General features: G+C 36.2%; 1 long non-coding RNA gene across 2 annotated transcripts; it reads right to left on the bottom strand.

Annotated features, from left to right (window-relative positions):
* Positions 1 to 9,515: 9,515 nt before the first annotated feature.
* Positions 9,516 to 11,543, bottom strand: LOC114825247 (uncharacterized). Of its 2 annotated transcripts, XR_011581502.1 has the most exons (4): positions 11,505 to 11,543; positions 11,192 to 11,385; positions 10,238 to 10,275; positions 9,516 to 9,754 (listed from the first exon to the last, which is right to left on the bottom strand). It is a non-coding gene; the product is annotated as an uncharacterized lncRNA (long non-coding RNA). The 2 variants fall into 2 exon arrangements; XR_003773897.2 differs by lacking the exon at positions 11,505 to 11,543 and having other exon boundaries at positions 11,192 to 11,496.
* Positions 11,544 to 23,494: the final 11,951 nt, after the last annotated feature.

Consider the following 23,494-nt stretch of genomic DNA (forward strand, 5'->3'; position numbering starts at 1 on the left):
AAGTTTCTAGAGTTTGAACCTAAGTTGGTTCGTTGCTCACGACCCTTGGAATTCTGAGAGTTGAGAAACCTTCTAATTTGCATGGTTAATGCAACCAATTCATCTTCGAACAAGTCATCAATTGAGCCATCGCTTTCTTCTTCTTTGACATCTTTGAGAGCAATGTTTTTCATCTTATTGGAATTAGGAAGCTCTAACTCATGTTTGCAGAGGGCCAATCAGTTGTTCGAGCTTGTAGGTGTTTAGATCTTTTGATTCCTCAATTGCAGTCCTTTTAATATGAAACCTCATAGGAAGTGATCTTAAGATCTTTTTTCACAATTCTATATTTTGGAATGCTGTCACCAAGATTGTGGCAGCCATTGACAATTACGCTAAGCTTAGCATATAAGTCAAAGAAACTCTCATCATCAAACATTGTGATATTTTCAAATTTTGTGATGAGATGTTGAAACTTGGATTCTTTAACAGTTTAGTAACTTCAAGAATATCCCAAACTTCTTTCGCCATTGTACACTTGCTTATGTAATCGAATTGTTCTGGCGAAACGGCTATGAAGAAAGTATTCAAAGCCTTTTGGTTAAAAGTGCTAGAGCTACGCTCATCATTGCTCAATTCTTTCCTAGGCTTGAGCTTAGATATAGAATCAAAGGACTTTCCTTCACATTTTGTTTCTTTGATCATCAGAGGTTCCCAACCTTCTTCAACAGCAAGCCACACCTTGTCGTCTTGCGCCCACAAAAACGATTTCATTTTTGCCTTCCACGCAGCATAGTTGTCACCATCAAAGTGTGGTGGATGAGAAATTGAACCCATAGCATGATTCATCCTAGGCAATCAACATCCTCACAACTGTTGGAAATTATATATTATGATATGAAATATTGTAATATATAATTTTAACAATTGAATGAAAAATAGTGTTAACCAATTTCTTAGAAAGGTTATGTTGTTTAGGTGATACTTGATAAGTGATGTATACTTATAGATGAAAAGTTACATCTCTTTAATAAGTAGAAGTTGGATTCTATATAAACACATGAAACCATTGGTATTAAAGATAGAAAATTAGAGTTAATTTTTAGTCTTGAGAAATAGGGTTTCCCCACTTTGTTTCTCAAATGATTCGTGTGTCAAATTCCGAGTCGTGTCTTGAGAGTACAAAATATATAAAGTTCGCTAGAGTCCAAAGATTGAAGTGCTTTGACTTCGGATTATAGATTGTTGAATCCTGGGAGATGGACGCCTACCGAACTACAAGCACAAGAGTAGGGGCAAAATTCTATCTTTAGGACATTGCATTTATGCAAGCCTCAATCTCCAAGTTTGTCAGTTATTCTAACTTTCACTCTAGTTGTTTATATTAATCTCAAATATAATTGATGTTGTGAATTTCTTTATGATTATTATCATTGGAATTATATTGTTATTTTTTCATATTTTCTAATATTGCTCCAACAACAACCTTAATCTTGGAGAGCTTGTTCGGCGCTTTCCTGGTGGTCTGGTGATGCAAAGAATGCGAGATCTACCTTGAGATAATGAGGTTATAACCGAGGTGTGTCCATTGTTTGTTGAAAAATCTTTCCACACGCCCTTTTTAGGCCTTGGTTAAGCATTGTGGCTTTGAGAATTTATGGAAGGGAGCTCTCTTCGGAGGAGACCCTACTATAAGAAGAAAAGAGAAATTCATTGTGCAAAAAGGTATTTAGACAACTTTTTTTAATTAATTATTAAACCCACATCAGCACATAACAAATTTTTTTACAGAATTGTGGTGGAATGATCATATTCATTTACAACACCTATTTTCATGGACTACATTGATTGATTTTCAATTTTAGGGACCATATTGATGGTGTGGGTCAATTTCAGGGGCCATTTTGATGATGTAGGTCAATTTTAGGGACCATTTGTGATATAAACCTGTAAATGTTGTGGGGCCTATTTAGGTGCCACATCAGTACTTAACGAAATTTTTAATAGAATTGTGATGGAATGACTAAATTGATTTGCAATACCTATTTTCAAGGACTACATTGATTGATTTCTAATTTCAAGGACCATCTTGATGATGAGAGTCAATTTAAGGGACCATTTGTGATCAAAACCCATAAATTTATTGGTTATTTTAACTAAACTACCGTTGGATGTTTTTAAATCAATCCACTGAATTTGAATTAATTATTGCAACTAAGAAGCTGGGCCCCAAAAAGGGCTAAGAGGGGGCTACATTTGGTCAATCTCATGCCCTTTAGGCCAAATAATGGCCTAATGGGCTCCATAGAATTATAGCTCAGTAGTCAGTTGGAGATGAATTTTTGAATAAATCAGGCCAATTTTTTTGCTTTTAAACCTTTAGCCCTCTTCATTGGAGATGGCCTTAGTTGCAAAATTCCTGCATGCATGTTACAGGCATTTTAAATATCATGAATTAATAGACCATGTTATTTACCATATATGATTGAGCAAATACTCAAGGCTTGTGAGGAATTTGTTATTTTTTTCCGGTTACATATATAGGCTTCAAATTATTCCCTTGATCGTTAAGCTCTACCTCGCTTCAACTTTCAAGACCATGTTTTGTGTCATCTGTAGTTAAATAATGTTGCATTAAGCAGGGTAAAAATAAAAAATAAAAAACCTGGAATATCAGAAAAAATTGCTCGGGGAGTTCTTTGAGTTGTCTGCATGCAGAAGAACACTTAACCGAATTAGTCTGAACAGCCATTAGATGTCGATAAGTAGGAGCCGCCGGTCAGTAGCATGGCACACTACCACGACAACTAATTGAATTCCAAACATATATATGCAAAAATAGTTTTAATCAACTATAGAGTTTCTCTTACATATATAGATTATATCAAACAGCCCATCGCATTATTGGGAGTTCGATACTTCTTCGGTGCTGACAGGCATGGCATATTTTGTGGTTGCATTAATTTACTTCCTTTAGTTGGTGGGGTTGTTGAACCTATTTCAGACATCTTGATCACTAAAATCGACTAAAGTGTACACTATTTCTCTACAAACAAAAACAAGGTCAATTGAAGCTGGCTAAAGCTGAAAACTCGAGGAAAATTAAAGGTGGGTGTGTTGAGAACTGGAGAATGCTAAACCCTCTATTTATACTAGTTTGTTGTAGGCTTATTTCCTTTCCCGAAAACAAAGTTCTAAATAGGCTAGGAAAAAATATAAAATCAAAATCTTTCCAAACCATAGTAGGATATATGGCTAAATCATTACAGAGAAAGGCCCGACCAAAATATCCTACAGAGAAAGGGAGAAAAAAGAAAAAAAAAAAAAGCTTTTCCAACCATAATATAGGTATAGCTATAATCCCAGATAGAAAGGGAGAACACAAATAGTAAGATATGAGAACAAATATACAGTATATGAATTCAAGGAGAAAAGGTAAGTTAGACGCCGTTTTATGCTTTACTCTTTAGATATCGCATTCCCTTTTTATTCGCTTTTTCTTCCCTTCTCCGTTCTGGTTAAAGAGTGAACATGAAGAAATTAATACTCAAAAGTTGATCAATTATATTCCATAGACACGACTGAGAAAATTGGAATTGAACGTGTTGGGTTAATCAGTGGAAGGTTTCTTAATTGTCAAAATGATCAATTTTTTGTTTACATGGGATGTAGATTAATAGTATGTAATGGGAAAAAGATATACACATGTTTTCAAGATTTCCGAAGTTTCCCTATGGTAGCGTTTGGTACGAAGATAGGATGGAACAGGACCAACGGGATGGAATGGAACAAAATAGAGGTTTCATGCTACGTTTGGTACGCATATGATGGAATGGGACAATCATTCTATTATGTGTTTGGTACGCGTAGGATGGAATGGAACGAAGGACTAAATGACAAACTCACCCAAGTTTCTTTGTTGACACCATCGACTCAACCTCATGGATTACCTGCAAAACTTGGATTTTCTACAACCATATATATGAAGGATTTTCTGCACGACTTGGATGAACTTCTCTCAAGAACAATTTTTTTTACAACCCTAAAACTTGTTTGGTATCTAACCTGGAAACTATTTTAAATCTTCAAAGATTTAGGCTATATAACCCAAAAACTTGTTTGTACAAAACCATTAGATGGTAGTGGCTGAGGGAGGATATTAAGGTCAGGTCGGGATCCGAGAATCTTTACGACTTGATTTGGAACTCTCAATTTCACACTAATACTATGAAGTCGTGTTGTCTTCAGATGGGTTTTGTTCACATATATGGTGGTGGGTTGCTAATTTCAAATGTTGCCATTGAAATTGAGGAAGTTTGAAATAAAGCTTTGGTAATGGCGGAGAGGTGATGTTAGGGCTTGTGGGTGATTAGAGTGAGAGGACAGTGGGTCAGGGATGGTGGAAGAAAATATCTCATTTGCGAAAAGATCCATGTCACGGTCGTCAAAACATCTCTCTCAGTCGCCGGAAACATTATTCTTGTCACCGCCACTTACTCTCAATTGATGTTTGGTGTCGTTGGCCTCGATGCCAAGGTCCTGCAGATATTGTGAAGAAGAAAAAAAAAGGTGTAATTATTGAAAAATATAAGGGGCATTGTTGTCTTAAAATTTTATAATTTTGTGTTCCACGGGGTGGAACGAGTCATTCCAGGAGGGGAGGTGAAACATAAATTTAACCAAAATTCGTTTTGTAAGACAACGCGTCTCACTGTCTTTGGCTCACCAAACGTGGGACGAGCGCATTCCGTCCCATCTCACGTACCAAACGGTACCTAGGATCATAATAGAATTTTAATTAATTTATAAATAATTCATATATAAGATTTGTTTGTCAAAGGTTGGTGACACGCCTCAACCTCGATATCCCCAAATACTAGGATAGGCATGTATTGGCCGACACCTGAGGGTGATGAAGCCATATTAAACATGCATACAAATAAAATAGGTAATTAGACAGAAATATGCCAAAGCAGAAACATGTTTAGAGCATACAACTAATCATGAATAATGTGAAAGAATTACAATAAAAGTGTATGAATAAAGGAATGAGTTCTACTTTGAAAAGACTCGAAGATACCTAAGCGGAAATGCCCAGACGCTAGGATTGTGTGCCTCAATTCTAACTCCTGAAGGGGATGCAAAACAAAAGAGTGAGTGGACCAAAATTTATAATAATAATACTAGTAATAAGAAAATCATTTTGTTTCTGAACATACTAGCTCTTGTTTTGAGAAACATTATATAATACTACAGAATAGGTTTTTTTTCCGAAAAATCTAGCATGCCATGAAAAACATTCATAAAACACTTACATATAAGCCTGTACTCAGATATGGTAGTATAGCTGCGCGAAGGTAAATTCGTAAAACATCTGTAAATCACATCAATTATGTACTCCACTAGGGGTATCATAGTCGCCCGAAGGCATAACATGTCCATCACCCGAAGGTGAAGCTGTACGACACCCGATTACGCCAGTGAAGGAACATGGTAGGCCCTATCACCCGAAGGTGAAGCTGTACGACTATAGGTTACGCTAGAGAAGAAAAATACCCAAATATACATAACACATCGACAGTAGCAGTGGCTAGTGAAGCTGTCCGGCACTGGTTTCGCCAGTGAAGTTGGGGGTATGACATAAATATCAACAATTGTGTCCTATGGCCATAGACGTCTACATACCCGTGTTGTGTGTATATATTGTATGATAACCCACTACATAAGTACCAAAACGTATCTCAAAAACTCATAACAAATCTCCGGAGCTCAAGGGCTCAAAACATCAATTCATAAACCATGATAAATCATATTCATAAATTCATAATATAAATCATATTCGTAATCTAGAGAATTTCAAATACAGAAAACCAATAATTCATAACCTTTCGTAAAACATAAATTCGATAAATCATAAATAACGCATAAAACGTAAGATTATGAAATCATGCTTTTCGTGAATGCATGCCTAATATTTTATAAAACATGCAAGTTAAGAAGGGGTCCACTCACAGATATTCAATTCTAGGAAAGCCGGTCAAACTAGGGATGATAGAATCACTTCCAATTGATGCACCTAAACACAAATGGAGATCGTTTAATAAAACTCTACTAAAACGATAGAATTTGGGGAAACGAACAACGGATTTGGATTTGGCACGTCGAAAAACCTAAGAAGGGACATCGGGTTCCCTAACGCGCCATTGCACGCGCATAGATGGTCACTAGAAAGTTTGTCAAAAAAGTCATTGATGCCGCCATGGACGACGGCGGAGCACAGTACCTTCGATGGAGGCGCGTGTGCTTCATGCGCCGGCCATAGCAGCGTCCACGCATGGCCTATGAGCTGACCGTGGAAACTGTGTTTCAGGCTCAGGTCGAATCTGGGCTTAGGTTACTCGGTTAGGCCGAGTTATAGGGTTGGGCCTTAGTTAATGGATTGGATTTTGGGTCGAGGATTTGGACCAGATTTCATATTGGATTTGGGTCTGGTTTTGGGTTGTGGGTCGGGTTGACCCGATTGGGCTCGGGGCTCACTGGACCCAACGAAGGAGAATCAGAATTCTAGGGATTTTGGCCAAGAAACTTCCTCGGCTCTGATTTGGGGTTAAATCTTAACCATTTCCCACGTTCTACTTACCCTAAGTCAGCAGTGGCCGGAGTTGGCCAGAATTTGGCTTTCAAGCTATCTGATTTATTGCCAAAAACTAGAGATTCTAAGAACACAAGCATGCATGAATAATTAGTCCCAAACTCAACCCTAATTCATCATGAGCATCTCACGAACATCGAAAAGAGAAAGGATCGCAGGCATCCCGAGTCTTACCTAGGTCGAAGTTGTTAAGAACCTTTATTGTTCTTGCATAGCGATCACAAACTCGAGGGAGAGAAATAGGGAGAGAAGATGGTGGTGGTCTGGAGGGTTCAAGTGGTATAAAGGCTTGCCAAAGAGGCGACGTGATGTGGTGGTGGTGTTGTGTGTGTGTTGCTTGGAAAGAATGAGAGAATGATAGAGAGATGAGGGAGAGATTTCAAGAGAGTTCGAGAGCATCGGGGGAGAAAACATGGGGAAGGAGGGAAAGTGGGGTGAACATGGGGAAGGAGGGAAAGTGGGGTGTGGGCCCCACAGCTCACAAAAAGCATACACAAGAATATCCCCAACATAAAATTACCAAATTGCCCTTCACGTTCGTGAGTCCGTAAAATCTCCATCTTAGCACCAATTTCAATTTCCCTTATGCCCATGTATTCGTAGTGACGAGTACTACAAGGACATGCCAAGGAAAAGAACCTTACGTGATACAACAAGGTAGTCAACAAAAGTCAACGTTTTGCCTTGAAGGGCATTTTCGTAATTTCACGCTTATAAAACTGAAATATTTGGGGACAGGTCGTTACAGTGGGCACAGTCTGATTTAAACATGTTTCGCACCTAAACTAGTGACCCAACCAATTATTAAATGATGGATCATTTTTGTTCCATTTTAAATAAAATCTGGGTGAAATTAAATCAAACCAAACCAAATATTTGTGTCCAAGTCCAATCCTTTTTTTCTTTTGCAATTTTGTTGTTAGTACATAGGCCAACATGTACATGTGAAGAAAATACGAATACAATAAGAAAGGGATGTTCGGTTGTGATTTGTATAGGATCAAAATCATGGTTTTATCGTTTGGTTCGATTTTGAGACCGTTTGAATTGTTGATGATCAATACCGAACCAAATTGCTCCTTACAATTTGAACCGATCAGTTTGATCCTCACTCCTACATACATGTGCAAAATATAAATAAACCAGAAACAGAAATAAAAAAGAAGGAATTTCGTCTTTATTACTTTGTATTATGTATATTCTGTCAAATATAATCATTTAAATTGGGAAAGCTAATGAACCTTTTTTTTACAGCTTACACAACTTATCCAAGGAAACAATGCAGCATCCTGTACTTATTCACTGTCAAGAAGATTAAATATAAATTAAACGTTGTGGAATAAAAATCTAATTAACTTTTGCAGGTTCTGTTGGATTCGAACCGCCGGGTGGGGCAGGAGCCTTCAGCAGTACTTGCCTGATAATCAGATCCTCAATAGGGAAGTCCTGATTATGCAAAACATCCTTCTTCACCGTCATCAACTTGTCTTTCCCATGATACAACACTCTGCAGGCCTCATTCGACTGCGTGTTCACAAGAAAAACCACTACCATTGCCACCAAAAGTATATTTAAAAACTTCATGTTGTTCCTTGTTTGTCAAACAATGACTTTATTAATTTGCTCTTTTTTTCTTCTCTTTTCTTCTCAAGCTGTATGCAATGCAAATAAAAGATGGAAATCGGAAGGATTGAGTTGCAATGAATAATAAGTGGGGGGATATTTTATAGGGCTTGCTAGCTCTGCTATTATATATATATGAAATATTGTATGGACTAACAGAACTGATATTATACGACTTGAAATTTTCAATAACATTTACCGAGCTATATTTATATGTTTTGACCATTGACGGTCGTTTCAAAATGTTAGAAATTGAATAGTAAACCGAGTGAGAAATTTGGGAATTGATCAAATTCATTTGCTTCCTTGGCAAACTGATGAGAACTGAGAACTAAAGGATATGGTGGGGAAGCGTTTACAAAGACCTTTGAAAGTTTGTAGTATTGGGTGTGCTAACCTTTTACACGGCATGAATATAAAAAAGTTGAATTTTATCGTGATCGCTGAAGTCCCATTTGACCTTAAATTAATGTCATGCATGATATAAAGAATGACTAGATTAGTTTCTATTATGATTTGGTGTAATAAACACTCTCACGAGGGAATGCACATACCATACTTTTTTTCAAATACCGTATTTTCATTATACAAATTTTATAATCTTAACGCTAAAATTGTTGTGGTAGATAAGATGATGTCTTGTACTTTTTATTTAATTGATAACATGCTTTGATCGTGGTAGAACTTCAAACTTTTCATCATGTCCAGAATAGTAACGGGCACAATGTCCGTGGTAGATTGCAATCAACCACGGGCATTCACCGTGATAGATGTGGGTTTTTCTTCTTGTATATATATGTGTAATGCTAGAGAGAGCAAATTACTAAGCCAAATGGTGTGAATGTGGATGTGGATGATTAGATTATAACTTAAGCGTTGATTAACGTGCTTATTTCATGTCGGTGACACATCATTTGTTTGCAACTAGAAGAAAAAAAGCTCATCTATAATGGTTGATGCCCATGGTAGATTGCAATCCACCACGAACAATGTGCCCGTTAGTAATCTGGATGTGATAAAAAGTCATAGTTTCAACTACAGGCTATGCTCGTTGTCTAATGTGATGCAACCACGGAACCACGGATTGTGCCCGTGGTAGATTAAAATCTAACACCACGTGCACTATAGACGTTGTGGATTCCAAATTGACCAAAAACAATGCCCGTTATAAAACAATTCCCAAAAATTAAAAAAAAAATTCAATAAAAATTATATATATAAATATTTATATACAAATTGCATATTTACTACAATATAACGATTACATAAAAAATCATAGATTAAAATTTCAATTATTACAAGCTGTACACTAAAACTAATAACAAACCAATGAGTTATACTAAGAAATACCAAACCATCCAAGAAGTATCAAATAGGCCATAACAAGGACATTGTCGCTTGAACACTTCAGATTTCTTTGAATACCTCCAAACAAAAGGGCCTTGAGAGTGAAATACTGCCCCTAATGCTTGACCCTTAACAATTGTTGCCTCTCTCTATCTACGTGGACATAAGCATATGGATCAAAAGAAAGAAAGTCAAAAGTTAACTAGCTTGTAGAGATATATGAATCTCCAATAGTCCAAATAAGAAGCCAAAAATTAACCAGTAAAGAATCGAACAGATATACAGACCTAACTCTAACAAGAGCATGTAGTGCAAAATTAGAATTGCATATACAGTGAATGAAGTAAATACAGAGCTTAACTTACAATCATCAATTCTCAGGTTTCTAGGTATTCCTCTCAACTGCTCTGCCTCTAAAACTAGAATTTCATGTACAGTTTTTGCCTCTAAACCTTTCTATTCATGCATCCCTCTAAAACTACATATATTTATGCAAACATATACTATACAAGATTAACCAAATCAATACCATAAACAGAGACTTTTTTGTTTTTAATAAACCATAAACATTAGTAACCAAACCAATACTATAAACTAAATCATTAATTAGCCCAAAAATTAATATGAAATTCTTACCTTGTCTGCAAGTTCTTTGTACAAATAGAAACTGGAAACTGCAAAGCAAAGAAACCACGGCTTAAGAATGAAACATCACTCAAAATTTATATTAAAAAAAACTTAAAACATATAAAAAGTTAAAAACTACCTGTGGAGAAGAGGGCTAGCATGTCTCAAATCTAGAGTCTTGAAATATTAATTTCATTAGATTACTAATTCAAGACGGACTGACGATAACGATTGATTTTTATTTTCCATATTCAACACCAGAATTTCATAACTTTTTCTCCAAAGGCTGCCCACTAATTAAAGTTTTCAAGTAAACAATTGGTGATAAAATCAAACTCCACAAACTAAAATTATAAGCATGAATAAGCATTGAGTTTGGTATGATTAAAGACCAAGAAGGGGAAATTAGAATCACAATTTGGGATGGAATTCAAGAAACACAATTCCAAAAAGAGTATAATCAGAATCACACTTAAGGAGTTGGGAGTCAAAATTGTCTAAATAATATCATTAAATTCAGATAACAACGAAAAAAAAAAAAAAACCAAGCACTCTGATTGGATTGCAGAAACAAGCATGCAATTAAAAAACTAGTGCAGCCCTCAGTCTCTCAGTTTTCAAACTCCTTAACCCCTTCAATGCTCACCATTCGAAACCCCAAAACACACATTTTCATAGAGAAAGCCATAAATCCAACTCCATCTCTCTGGTTTTGAAACCCTAGCCCAATCCCCGATCCCTAATCTTTCGATTTTAAAACTTGAGATCAAAATCACCAAAATGGAGAACTTGAAATCAAAATCGAAGAAGTAATACCTTCAACGAAATTTGGACATATGTAAATCAAAATCAAATTTAAATTCAAGTTCGAAATCGAACTCAACTGGAATCAGATCGAAGCAAAATCTAATAAACAATAGCAATTTGAGAAATCAAAATTAAAGAAATATACCGAGCGCACACCTGAAGAAGTTATAACATAGAAAGAAAGAATCACAATTTCATCAATGGTGGAGATTCGCCGCCCAGAATTTAATCGATCTCAGAGATCGATTCCTATTCCGCCACCGCCTCTGAAATCCACCGAGATATACACCAGCGAGATCTCGTGCTCTCTAGTTGGAGACGAAGACGAAGATCCTATAGATTGGGAATACCTGACATGCCCAAAGAAATAGAAAAAAAAATTAGGGTTCGAATAGTGTATACGAACAAGGCAAAGAAATGAGTAGTTTGGGGTCGGAGTAATTGTCGACATAAGAATAGGGGGTGAGACCTAGTGGTTGGCAGTGTCTGATATGAAAACGGTAAATAGGTTTCATTGAGATCTGAAATTTGAGTGTGTATTCTTATACTGGTTGATTAAAAAAATGAAAAATTATAATTATAACGACAGTACTTACAGTTTGTGGTAGATTTAAAATGTCGCTGTTGTCAAAATTTTTGTAACCACAGACATGCCTCGTGATAATATATAGCCAAACCACAATGGGCTTTAAACACATGTTGCTTCAACACCTTCAGTCACTGATCACTCTACGCCTGTTGTTAAACTAATTTATTTACCACGAACTTCAAACGTCTGTCATTAAATTGGACTTTTTATAACGGACTTCTTATGTCCATGGACAATCAGCCATGGTAGATATGGTGCTGTGGCGTATAAATTTGGTCCCTAGCATTATCTATAGTTAACTGCTATTAACCATCCCAACTAATCACCTCATAGGATGGTGACACGTGGCATACACAAAGTGATCACATTTGTCACTTAATGTTATAACCCAAAAAAAGACGTGCGTCACTTAATACATTCCATATATATATATTTGGGAGTTTTAACAAAAAGCCCACGGTACTGTTCATTTTAAAGAAAAATCACATTTTTACACTAAAAAGTCAAACCTGATACTATTTACTTTACCCTTTATTTTGTCCTTATCGTTAAAACTCAAAGTTTTCAAGCATTTTTCATTAGTTTTCCTTTTGCATGTAAATTTTCTTGATGATTATTATTTTTTAAATGATGCAAAACAACGTTAATAAGTTTAAATCAAACTCAACGGGGAGGAGCGTATGAATTAACACCAAAACCATGGATCCAACTAACAGCTAGCGCGCGCCAACTGTTTGATATATATTTTGAATTTGATGCTCCACAGTCCACAGGCATATAGTTCATGATATTGCATGACATTGTAAAACAAACAAAACGTTCATATGTTATTGCATGACTCACGTTATTAATGCATACTAATTTCAGATATCATGTAATGTTAGACACTGTCATACACCATGCACTTTTTGTGAACTGAAATATTTAGTTGAAAGGATTGGTGTTGGCTTCAAATTGTGAATGGCACTGTTTAGTTGAAAGGGTTTTTTTCTCCGGCACGAGTTATTTTATCAGTGTAACAGTTACACCGTCACATGGTATTACCTATCCATTCATGTTGTAATGAGTGGAATGCTAAATAACACTAAGTGATGGCGAAACCGTCTCACTTTAAAATTAGACTAAAAAAGGTGCCTTAATTTCAAACCAGATATGTAGAGCTTTCACTCTAACACAAACACACACATTTGTGGTATAATACTTATGTATATCTCTATGCAAAACACTGTCAGAGGTGTTTGTAGACCAGGTAATATATTTTCGCAATTTTATAGTTTAATTTCTGGTCAACAAAATGGTGTTTGATTTTAAACTCACTGTTAAATTAAAAGGTAACAAACCCATGCTAGAGCTACAGATGCACACAGGCACAAAAAGAAATTAATAAATATATATAATTTTCTCTGTACTTCGTATTATTCAGTCAATTTCATACACATTAGGAACCTAATACACTTTTTTTTTTACATTCTTACACATCTTATATAAGAAAAAAAAAAAAAAACCCTAAACTGCAGGCATTTTCCTGTACTTATTCACTGCTAAGAAAATATATCAAATGTTTAAAAGGGGTTAAAAATTAATTCTGCTAGTGCTTTTCGTTGATGGTTGCAGAGTCTTTGGAATTGGTACTACTTCAAGGTTTAGTTGGATTAGGACCTCCGGGAGGGACAGTGCCCCTAAGTATTTGCCTGATCAAAGGGAAGAAGGGACGATCCATCTGATGCAAAACATCATTCTTCATCTGATGCATAAACTTTTCTTCTCCATGCAACACTCTGCAGGCTTCGGACGATTGCATGTTCATAAGAAAAACCACAAAAAACACTGCCACCAAAAACATTTTTAGAAACTTCATTTTGTTGGGCAGACAAAGATTATTTTGCTTCTTTATTCTGTGGAAGAAGAAGGAATGAATGAATGAAGATAAAGATAAAGGTTTGTTGGAAACTAGATTTTGCTTCTTTTGTCTGTCTGAAAAATAGAAAGGATTGAAGTAATGAATGAATTGAAGGAATGAATAGATGGGGAATACGGGGGCCTCTTTTATAGGCATCAATTAAGACCAACTTTCATTTGACTTTGATTTTTATAAATCTATTTGTTTGTTTTGACTTGGAATTGAATGGGTCGTCATACCCGCAAGGGCTTTGGTTTTAACTTTTGAATTGAATGGGTCGTCATACCCGCAAGGGCTTTAGTTTTAACTTTGAATTGAATGGGTCGTCATACCCGCAAGGGCTTTGGTTTTATGGCTTCACCATATTGTGGGCCTATAACAAATCAAGGCTAATTAATAAAACACAATCGTTCTTTTTACTCTTAAGTTGAGCTATAGCCTTGTTTGTTTTTTTTTTTTTTGGAAACGAGCTATAGCTTTGTTTACTTAATTAATCTAGACAGTAAAACCTCTATATAGTCATCATGTTAGAACCAAGAGAATTTTATAACTTTAGGGACGTTATTACTTAATAGAGGTGTAGCTAAAAAATATTATTAGTGGAGTACGTCAATTTCTAAGATGTAACATTGAAAAAAGAAAGACACTCAATCTTTAAAATCTAGTGCATGTTGTATGTAGTACTCTCTTTAAGTTTAATGCTTATCGGAAACATGCTTGAGAAGCTAGAAACAGTCCATTTGACGAGATATTACGTACTTGCAAGCTCAAAAGCATGATATAAACTTTAAAAAAATAATACATTGTCTCAAACAATTATAGAGAAATATTTTAGTTCATCTTAAACTTGTATTTGTAGCGTTGCATATTTTTGTACTTATTAATAATTATTACTACATGGGGGTGAGGTCTTAATACGTGACCTATAAAAATCATCTTATTATAATGCGGAGTTTATTCTTTACATATATAACTGAGTGCAAGTTGGGACCATAAATTTTTATCACAATTAAGGAGGTTATTCCTATATAGAGTATTATGATAAAGAAGTTTTACTGTATATTTTGTAATTAAGTTGTCCTGGTTCAATTTTTTTTTATTAACATTACTAATGGTATAGAGGTATTTTGACCAACTCTTGTCGAGTTTTTTCACTATTTTCTTGAATCGCAATTTTGAACAGAAATTGGAGTTTTTGCATGCAAGTAAAAGCGTGTATAAGGCCTTTGAAGTTTGAACGTTGACTATTTTAATTGAAGTTTTAGTTGTCAGCTACGGTGTTGGTGTGTGCTAACCACATATATGTTAACGTATACTGAAATCCGAATCTGTAGTGAATACTCAAACAAGAAAAGGAGAAGAAAGAAGAGTTCTAGAGAGAGACTGAATGTTTAGAGAGAGAAACTTATGTATTGATCTGACTTGAAGATTACAGTAATTCCATTACATCTTATATAGTTTGCACTACTTACATCAGTAACTATATCAGTTAGTTATAACACCTTTAACCAACATAACCACCAATAGTCTATTAGCTAAGCTGATGTGGCATTGCCAGCTGTTATTACTGTCAACATCCCCCCTCAATCTAAGCTTGGGGTGACAAGCTTCAGATTGTAACAATGTCTGATGAATGCAGGACTGTGAAGACCCTTTGTTAGAACATCGGTAGTTTGCTCGTCAGTAGGAACATAGGCCACTGCAAGATCTCCTTTTTATACCTTCTCCCTTACAAAATGATAATCGGTATCCAAATGTTTTATTCTTGAGTGAAACACTGGATTCGAACTTAATGCAATAGCTGACATGGTATCACAATTAATAACAGGTGGTTGAAGTAAAACACACTTCAAATCTATCAAAATTTGTCTAACCCAAGCTATATCAGCAGCTGTATGAGCAAGGGCTTTGTATTCAGCTTTTGTAGAACTTCTAGATAATGAAGTTTGTTTATTTAATTGCCACGAAATAGGATTTTCTCCAAGAAAAACAATATATCCAATCACTGATCTTATGGTATTAAGATCCGCAGCCCAATCAGAATCAGAGAAAGCCGTGAGATGCATCTGTGATTGTGAAGAATAGACTATACCATGTTGCATCGTACCATGAAGGTATCTAAGAATCCTTTTTACAGCACCAAAATGAACCTCAGTTAGTGAATGCATGTGTTGACATACTGTATTCACAGCAAACACAATATCCCGTCTAGTAAACGTATGATACTGCAAGGAACCAACAATGCTTCTGTATGAACAAGGATCTGAAAGTAACACTCCTTCTGTCACCATCATTTGATTATGTGGTCTATATGGTGTATTGGCAGGCTTGCAAGAATCCATACATGCCTTATGAAGTAAATCCTTTATGTATTTCGACTGATTTACAAAAATGTCTCCATTTGGTTTATATTGAATCTATAAAACAAGGAAATATGTCAGCTTCCCCAAATCTTTCAAGTCAAACACAAAAGAGAGCTCTTGAACTATGAGTTGTACTTTAGTCACACATGATCTAGTCAATATTATATCATCAACATAGAGCAATAATATGATGATATCATTGTTATCAGTTTTGATAAACAAACTAGTATCAGATACTGATGTAGTAAACCCCATTATCACCAAGTAGCTTGTAAATTTTGAATTCCAAGCCCTTGGGGCTTGTTTGAGTCCATATAGTGACTTGAGGAGTTTGCATGCATAATTGGGATGACTTGAATCAACAAACCCTTGTGGCTGTTTCACATAAACTTCTTCTTGTAGCTCACCATGCAGAAATGCATTCTTGACATCAAGTTGTTTCAATTCCCATTTATTCATTGCAGCCAAAGCAAGAATGAGTCTTACAGTTGTATGTCTCACAACTGGACCAAAAGTATCTGAATAATCTACACCATGCTCTTGAGAAAACCCTTGAGCAACTAGTCTTGCTTTATACCTTGATACAGTACCATCAGGATTTCTTTTCACCTTATACACCCATTTGCTTCCTATTATTAATCTATGATCTGGTGCAGGTACTAAATTCCAAGTACCTTGAATTCGAAGTGAATCATACTCCTCTTGCATTGCTTGTTACCAATGTGAAATAGATGTTGCTTGTCTAAAACATGTAGGTTCTAATGAATCTGCAATCTCTGAAATAAAAGAGAAACCTCCCACAAAAGGATCATCATTTGTTATCTACAAGGTGTTTAACTCTGGGAACGTTGCAATTAAGGCTGTATAATTTTTCTTTTGGATGGCACCAAACTTCAACCTTGTCACCATTGAATGTTCATTACCATTTTGTGCTTGAATATCATGTGGTACAATTGCTTGAGAAATTGGTAAAATTACCTCCAGTTGTGAAGAATCGTGAACTGGTAACATAGATAACCTTGAATCTGTAGGACTTGAGTAATGATGGTGAGGAGATGAAACCTAAGTATCAGAATGCTGACTTACTGCAGACTCTGAAGGTTGAGACATTGCCATATCAGAATTTCCTGAAGCTACTGGATCTGAGCCTTGAGAATGTGAAAGGACTTCTATAGCTTGTGCAGATCCTCTATCTTGGTGCACTGAAGATGGAGTAATCGTATCCCTTGGTAATTGAATCGTAATAGGCCTTGAATGTTGGAAAGATGAAGAACTAGACTGTTGTACCTTTGACACGTGTATATTCCAATAAGGAAATATCTCTTCATCATGTACAACATGTCTAGGAAGGATTAATTTCCCTGAACCAATGTTATAACATATTACTCCCTTATATCCCATCATATATCCCAAAAATACACATTGAGTTGTTCTTGGTTCAAGTTTATTTGCATTATAATGCCTCATGAATGGATACACTGTAGGCCCAAAAATCTTCAAATTTTGAACATCAGGTTCTTGTCCAATTAACACCTGATATGGTGATTTCATATGCAATATTCTACATGGCATTCTGTTTATTAGAAATGCAGCATGTGAACATTCATGAAACCAAAACTGAGCTGGTAACTTTGCTTCTTTCATGAGTGTTACTGCAGTCTCAACCACTTGTCTGTGTTTCCTCTTAGCAAGTCCATTTTGCTGAGGGGTATAAGGACATGAAATCATGTGTTTTATACCCTTTGTATCCAAAAAATCAACAAACATTCTACTTGTATACTCTCCCCCTCCATCAGATTGTAAACACTTAAGTGAAGCACTGAATTGAGTTTGTATAAAAGCACAAAACTTAACAAATATGGAAAACACTTCAGACTTGTTATTCATTAGAAAAATCCACAAAAATCTTGAATATTCATCTACAAAGCTCACATAGTATCTATAACCCTATACAGACACCTTTGGAGATGGCCCTCATACCTCAGTGTGAACTTTCTCAAACAAACATGTAGTAATATTTTGTCTTACTGGAAACGACTGTCTTCTCATTTTACCACTCATACAAGAAGAACATATGGACTCACAACTATCTACTTTGACACTATTATTAAACTTCTTCAGCATTGCAGCAAGCACCTCTTCTGACGGATGACCTAACCGCTTATGCCACCTCGACACTTGAATCTTCTTTCCAATAAAGCCAGCATAACGCTCAACTTTGCAGCAAAAGACTTTGCAAAGACATTGACTGAAATTGAAAACAGCTCCCCATCATCACTTGTCCCTGTGTACAGTATCTTCCTTGTTGCCTTGTCCTGTATGAAGAAGACAATATCATCACATATAAACCAACATCCATTATCTCTGCATAACTTCTTAACAGAAAGTAAATTCACAGTGATTTTAGGTACACAAAGCACATTTTTTAACATAAAAAACTGTTTAGAAATAGGGATGCTTGTGGAACCAATATGTGTTACTTCTAATCCTGTACCATTCCCAATTGTAATGGTTCCATCACCAATATAAGGAATAACATGATTAAGATGATTTAAATTTGCAGTCATGTGATGAGTTGCACCTGAATCCAATATCCAGTTTTCTTCAGCTGTAAAACCAACACTAGATCCTTCAGTTTGAGTTACATTGGCTTGAGCTATCATAGCTGCAATCGATGGTGGTGGTGGAGGATTTCCCTGATATGCAAAGTTGTTTCTGTGAAAGCATTCAAGAGCTATATGCCCCATTTTTCCACATATCTGACAAATTACAGAACTAGAATAATGTGAACCTCCACTCTCAGCTCTATAGTAGCAGTGTGGTGCAGTGTGTCCCCTTCTCAAACATATTTGGCATTCAGGTGATACTGAGTACTTAAAGTTGGTATTCCCATTCCAATTGGACTTATAATTGCCATGGCCAGCAGATGAATTAGTTGAGGTGAAACCATTACTTGCAGATTCATATCATGCAACACTCTTACCACTTCCAGAGTAACCATTATTCCCATTTTTGTTATTAGATCCGGATGAAAACCTGGAATTGTGATTCCCACCTCCAAATTTTCTATTATTAAAATTTCCTCTCTGTGGAGACTGAAAACCTCTACTACCATTACCATTTCCAATTCCTGAAAAACCATTTCCTCCTTGAAAATTGCTACCAAACTGATCATTAAAACCATTTCCTCTCTGAAAGTTGTTACCGAATTGATCATTACTGAGACTAACCTGAGACCTCTGAGAATTGGAACTCTCACCATGTTCATACCCTTGAAAGCCTTTTAAACCTAATCCTTCACCTTGAACAACCATGGCAGACATAGAACTAGATAAAGAATGCATTCTAGATTCAATACTGCCTTCTGCTACAAGCAATTGTGCTCGAAAATCTTTGATAGACATAGGAGAATCTCTTGCCAATATGACTGTCTTAATCATCTCAAAGTTAGCAGGCAAACCAGAAAGAACAGCAATGATGAAATCATTATCAGTAACCTTTTCTCCTGCAGATACCAATTGATCCCTTATCCTTTTTAGTCTCATTAAGAATTTATCAACCGAATCACCACCTTTCTGAGCAGTATGCAATTCAGTTTTAAGTTGATTCACACGAACCATTGAGACAAAGGCAAATCTTTCTTGCAAACATTTCCAAGCTTCATAAGATGTTTTACATCCAATCACATGTTTCATAGCATCATCCGAAAGAGTTGCAATTAGCAAACTTAACAAAGCTAGATCATTTTTTTCACCCAATCTTTGTAAGCAGCATTAATTTCATTTGTGACCCCAGATTTTGTATCAATCACATACTTAGGTGGACATGGTGCTTCTCCAGTGAAGAAATCAAACAAATCATACCCCCTCAACACAGATGAAAATTGATAACTCCATTTCACAAAATTATCATCTTGCAACTTTACTGTCAACATCCCTAACATATTCACAATTCTAACATTAGATTCAGCCATCTTCACACACTAAAGATTATCAAAAGTACAACCCAAGATTTCAAACAACAAGTTGTATAACCACAGAAATCAAGAAATACACCTTTCTTAGGCAATCAGCCTTTAATGAAGAAAGAGAACAGAATTGCACAAGAACTACACTCTGGTAATCGGCCTTAATGGAGTTGCACCCAATAACAACAAACAACAAACTTCGCAAGAAAGTTACTCCGGCTATCGGCCTTATGGAGGAAACTAACAGTTTACACCGAGATAATGGCTTCGGCCTTATATCTCAAATCAAGATTGCAGAAAGATGGCATCAGCCTTGTTTACTTTCGCACAAAATTCAACAAACCCAGAAGAAATAACCTTGAGACATTTTCACAAACAGATAGAGTGCAGAAAACATACTGTACTTTCAAGAAACACCAAGCCTCCGACTGAACGCACAACACTGATTAAGCCTCACGAATTCGAGACTGTCACCAAGAAAGATCTCCGGCAACAACCACCATGAGCAGAAGATGATAGCCACCAAGGAACGTACACGGCGATGATACCATGTTAACGTATACTGAAATCCGAATATGTAGTGAATACTCGAACAAGAAAATGAGAAGAAAGAAGAGTTCTAGAGAGAGAAACTTATGTATTGATCTGACTTGAAGATTACAGTAATTCCATTACATCTTATATAGTTTGCACTACTTACATCAGTAAGTATATCAGTTAGTTATAACAGCTCTAACCAACATAACCACCAATAGTCTATTAGCTAAGCTGATGTGGCATTGCTAGCTGTTATTATTGTCAACAATATATACATTACACACACAGAAATTGAATCATATTGTGAGACTCAAGTCTTATTTGACGTGAAATGTTTCCGAGCTATGTTTATTTAATTAATTAAGACATCTCTAAAACTAATTAAGACTTCTCTAATCAGTGACGGATTCAGGATTTTAAACTCGAGGGGTCTCATTAATAAAGGTCAAAAAATTTATAGACAAAATTAACATTGAAAAGTTAAATATAATATATTTCATTCAAAAATCATACGCAAAACAATATTACAAGCTATAAAATCCTAATTCAAGCGTCCCCAACAGGGTTTTATAGTCTAAAAATATTCTATGATAGCTTCATTACCAATACATGAAAAACATCTTTCTCAATGTAAACAACTAAGCTGTCACTCAACCATCTTTCTCAATGAACAAATAGATGGTGCTATTGGTTTTGGCTTGAAAAATCTCTTCATATTTTTTATTTCTAAACTACACATTTAACAAAAAAAAAAAAAAACACAAACCATATACCAATTAACAAACATATCAAATGAGTATACAAACATATCAACAAACATATCAACAATCATATCAACAATCATATCAACAATCATATCAATAATAGACTAAACGTCTCGATCAATATCTAATATAATTTAATTAAGATTAGATCATAATACTAAACAATTTACTTGACTTTTGAACCAAATGGTGGTGGCCTGGATATTTGAAACAAGTGAATGTATGATTTTGGAGTAATAAAATTATAATATGGGATTGGATGGAATTTAGAATTTTAGGGTTTTGAAATCTGGGGAGCTGGGGATTGGAATTTGGGTGAATATGTTAAAGTTGGGCATTGGGGGAAGCATATGAGCGGGGAATGGTGGGACTGTGGGGATAGGTGTGGGTTGGGATTTAAAACAATATGGACAAACGACATACCTTGTTTTAGGCCAATTGTTAAAAAGGGTCATATATTCTTTCTTCTCCTCGAGCGATTGTCTTCTCCGAAAAGAAGACGCCACTGCAACTTGCAACCTGCACATCATAGACCTCGTGTTCGAGTACGAAACGTCCCCGAAAAATTTCTAGCAGCGATTTAGGGTCGTCGAGGGGTCCTAGGACCTTCTAGGTCCCTCTGTAGATCCGTTACTGTCTCTAATTCACTAGCCAAAGCTTAGTATTGTCTTTTCTCTTAGTTTTATTATAGAACAAAATTGAATAAGAATAAGTCATGATGTCCAGAACGGCTATCTCTATTATAAAAAAATTATCGTCAGTGAAATTTGAACTCATAATACCACATACTTATTCTTCAGTTATAGCACGAAAAAAAATAAAAGATCTCAGTCCTCGAAATGAGGGATTAGGGTTTTGGAAAGTCAATGCATCGTTTCGTCTTCTAGGGTTTGGGTTTGCACAGAAGACGATTGCACGGGGTAGAAAGCAAGTGTGAGTAGGGTTTTGGGTTTGGCTTCTGCGTGCATTGGCTGGCTTTAGGACTTCTAATGTTTAACGGTGTCTCGGAAAATATGGGTGAACCAGACTTGATTGGTAACATGGAGGAACTAGGGATTAAGTTAGGGTCCAATCTAAAGCTGTCAGAGAATGAGCGGAAGGGGATTGGAAGGAAGGATTTTGAAGAGGCTCTGATTGGTTTTCATTTTTGTGCTGTCGCTGAGGTTCTCACAAAAAATGAGGTGCATAAGGATGCGTTTATTGATAGATTTACCTCCCTATGGAGAGATAAGAGCGGGGTCTCAATCAAGGATGCCCAGTTTGAAACTGAACAAGACATGGTTTGTGTGATAGATGCTGACCAACCATGGACGTTCAAGAAAGACCTAGTATTGGAAGTAGGGTTCAATGTTGGAAGAATAATGCAAGAAGGGTCCGTAGGGTTCAAAGGGTCCGTAGGGTTCAATGATAATGCAACCATTTGTTTAAGTTCTTTGATAGATAACAGCTCATCCTAGTGCTATGTTAGCTGGTTGTTATTCCACCATCTTTGTAAAGCTAATTAGTAGTTTAAGTTAGAGAGAGTGGAGGACACAATGATGCTTTGTTTAGCTGCCAGGAAGGTCACAATGATGCTGCCATTGCTGCCATTATTCTCCTCCTTTCCAGCTCCACTCTCCTGCCCGTTTTCTTTTCATATATATGTTGTCCTTGTAGCTGGTTCTTTATTATGAAATATACATTAAAATCAATACCTAGTCATGGTGGCGGATATGACTCAGATAGGTAAGAATCGATGAAAGCCTCTCACTCTTGGTTCTTTTTTGGTGTAACTTTATAACATTCATCCTCTAAGTGTGACCAGGGTGCTCGCACAAGCCATTGGAGGATTGTTGGGTACGATTCTGAGAGTGGACAAAAATGTGAGTAAGGAGTGCATTGGCAGATTTCTAAGGGTCAAAGTCCATTTTAACGTTAAGGAACCACTGATGCGATGAACGTTCGTACAATTTCCCTATGAGGGGATGATCTAGTTGGACTTTAAATATGAGTGTCTTCGAAACTACTGCCTAATTTATGGTCTCCTAGGGCACCTATCTAGGGTTTGCAAAGATCACATGGAAGGGGCTGGCGTAGGGGTAGGCAACAGGATGAATGGGGAAGACAACTATACTTTTAAGGATCTTGATACGGTGACCAACTTGCAAGGCAACCTGATTCGTCTTGTTAATCATAAAGCTTTGAGGTCGGGGGAAAGTAGAGGTAAGAGGAGCGTAATAATGCAACAAAAAAGCGGGGAGACTGGAAGTATTAAAATTGGGAGCGAGGGGGAGATTTCAAGTATGACACTACTACAATATTAGCTTTAGGTGGCGGATGATGGTGGCGGATATTAAAAA

Source organism: Malus domestica, chromosome 05 (genome assembly GCF_042453785.1).
Source record: "Malus domestica chromosome 05, GDT2T_hap1".
NCBI classification, from domain to species: Eukaryota; Viridiplantae; Streptophyta; class Magnoliopsida; order Rosales; family Rosaceae; genus Malus; species Malus domestica.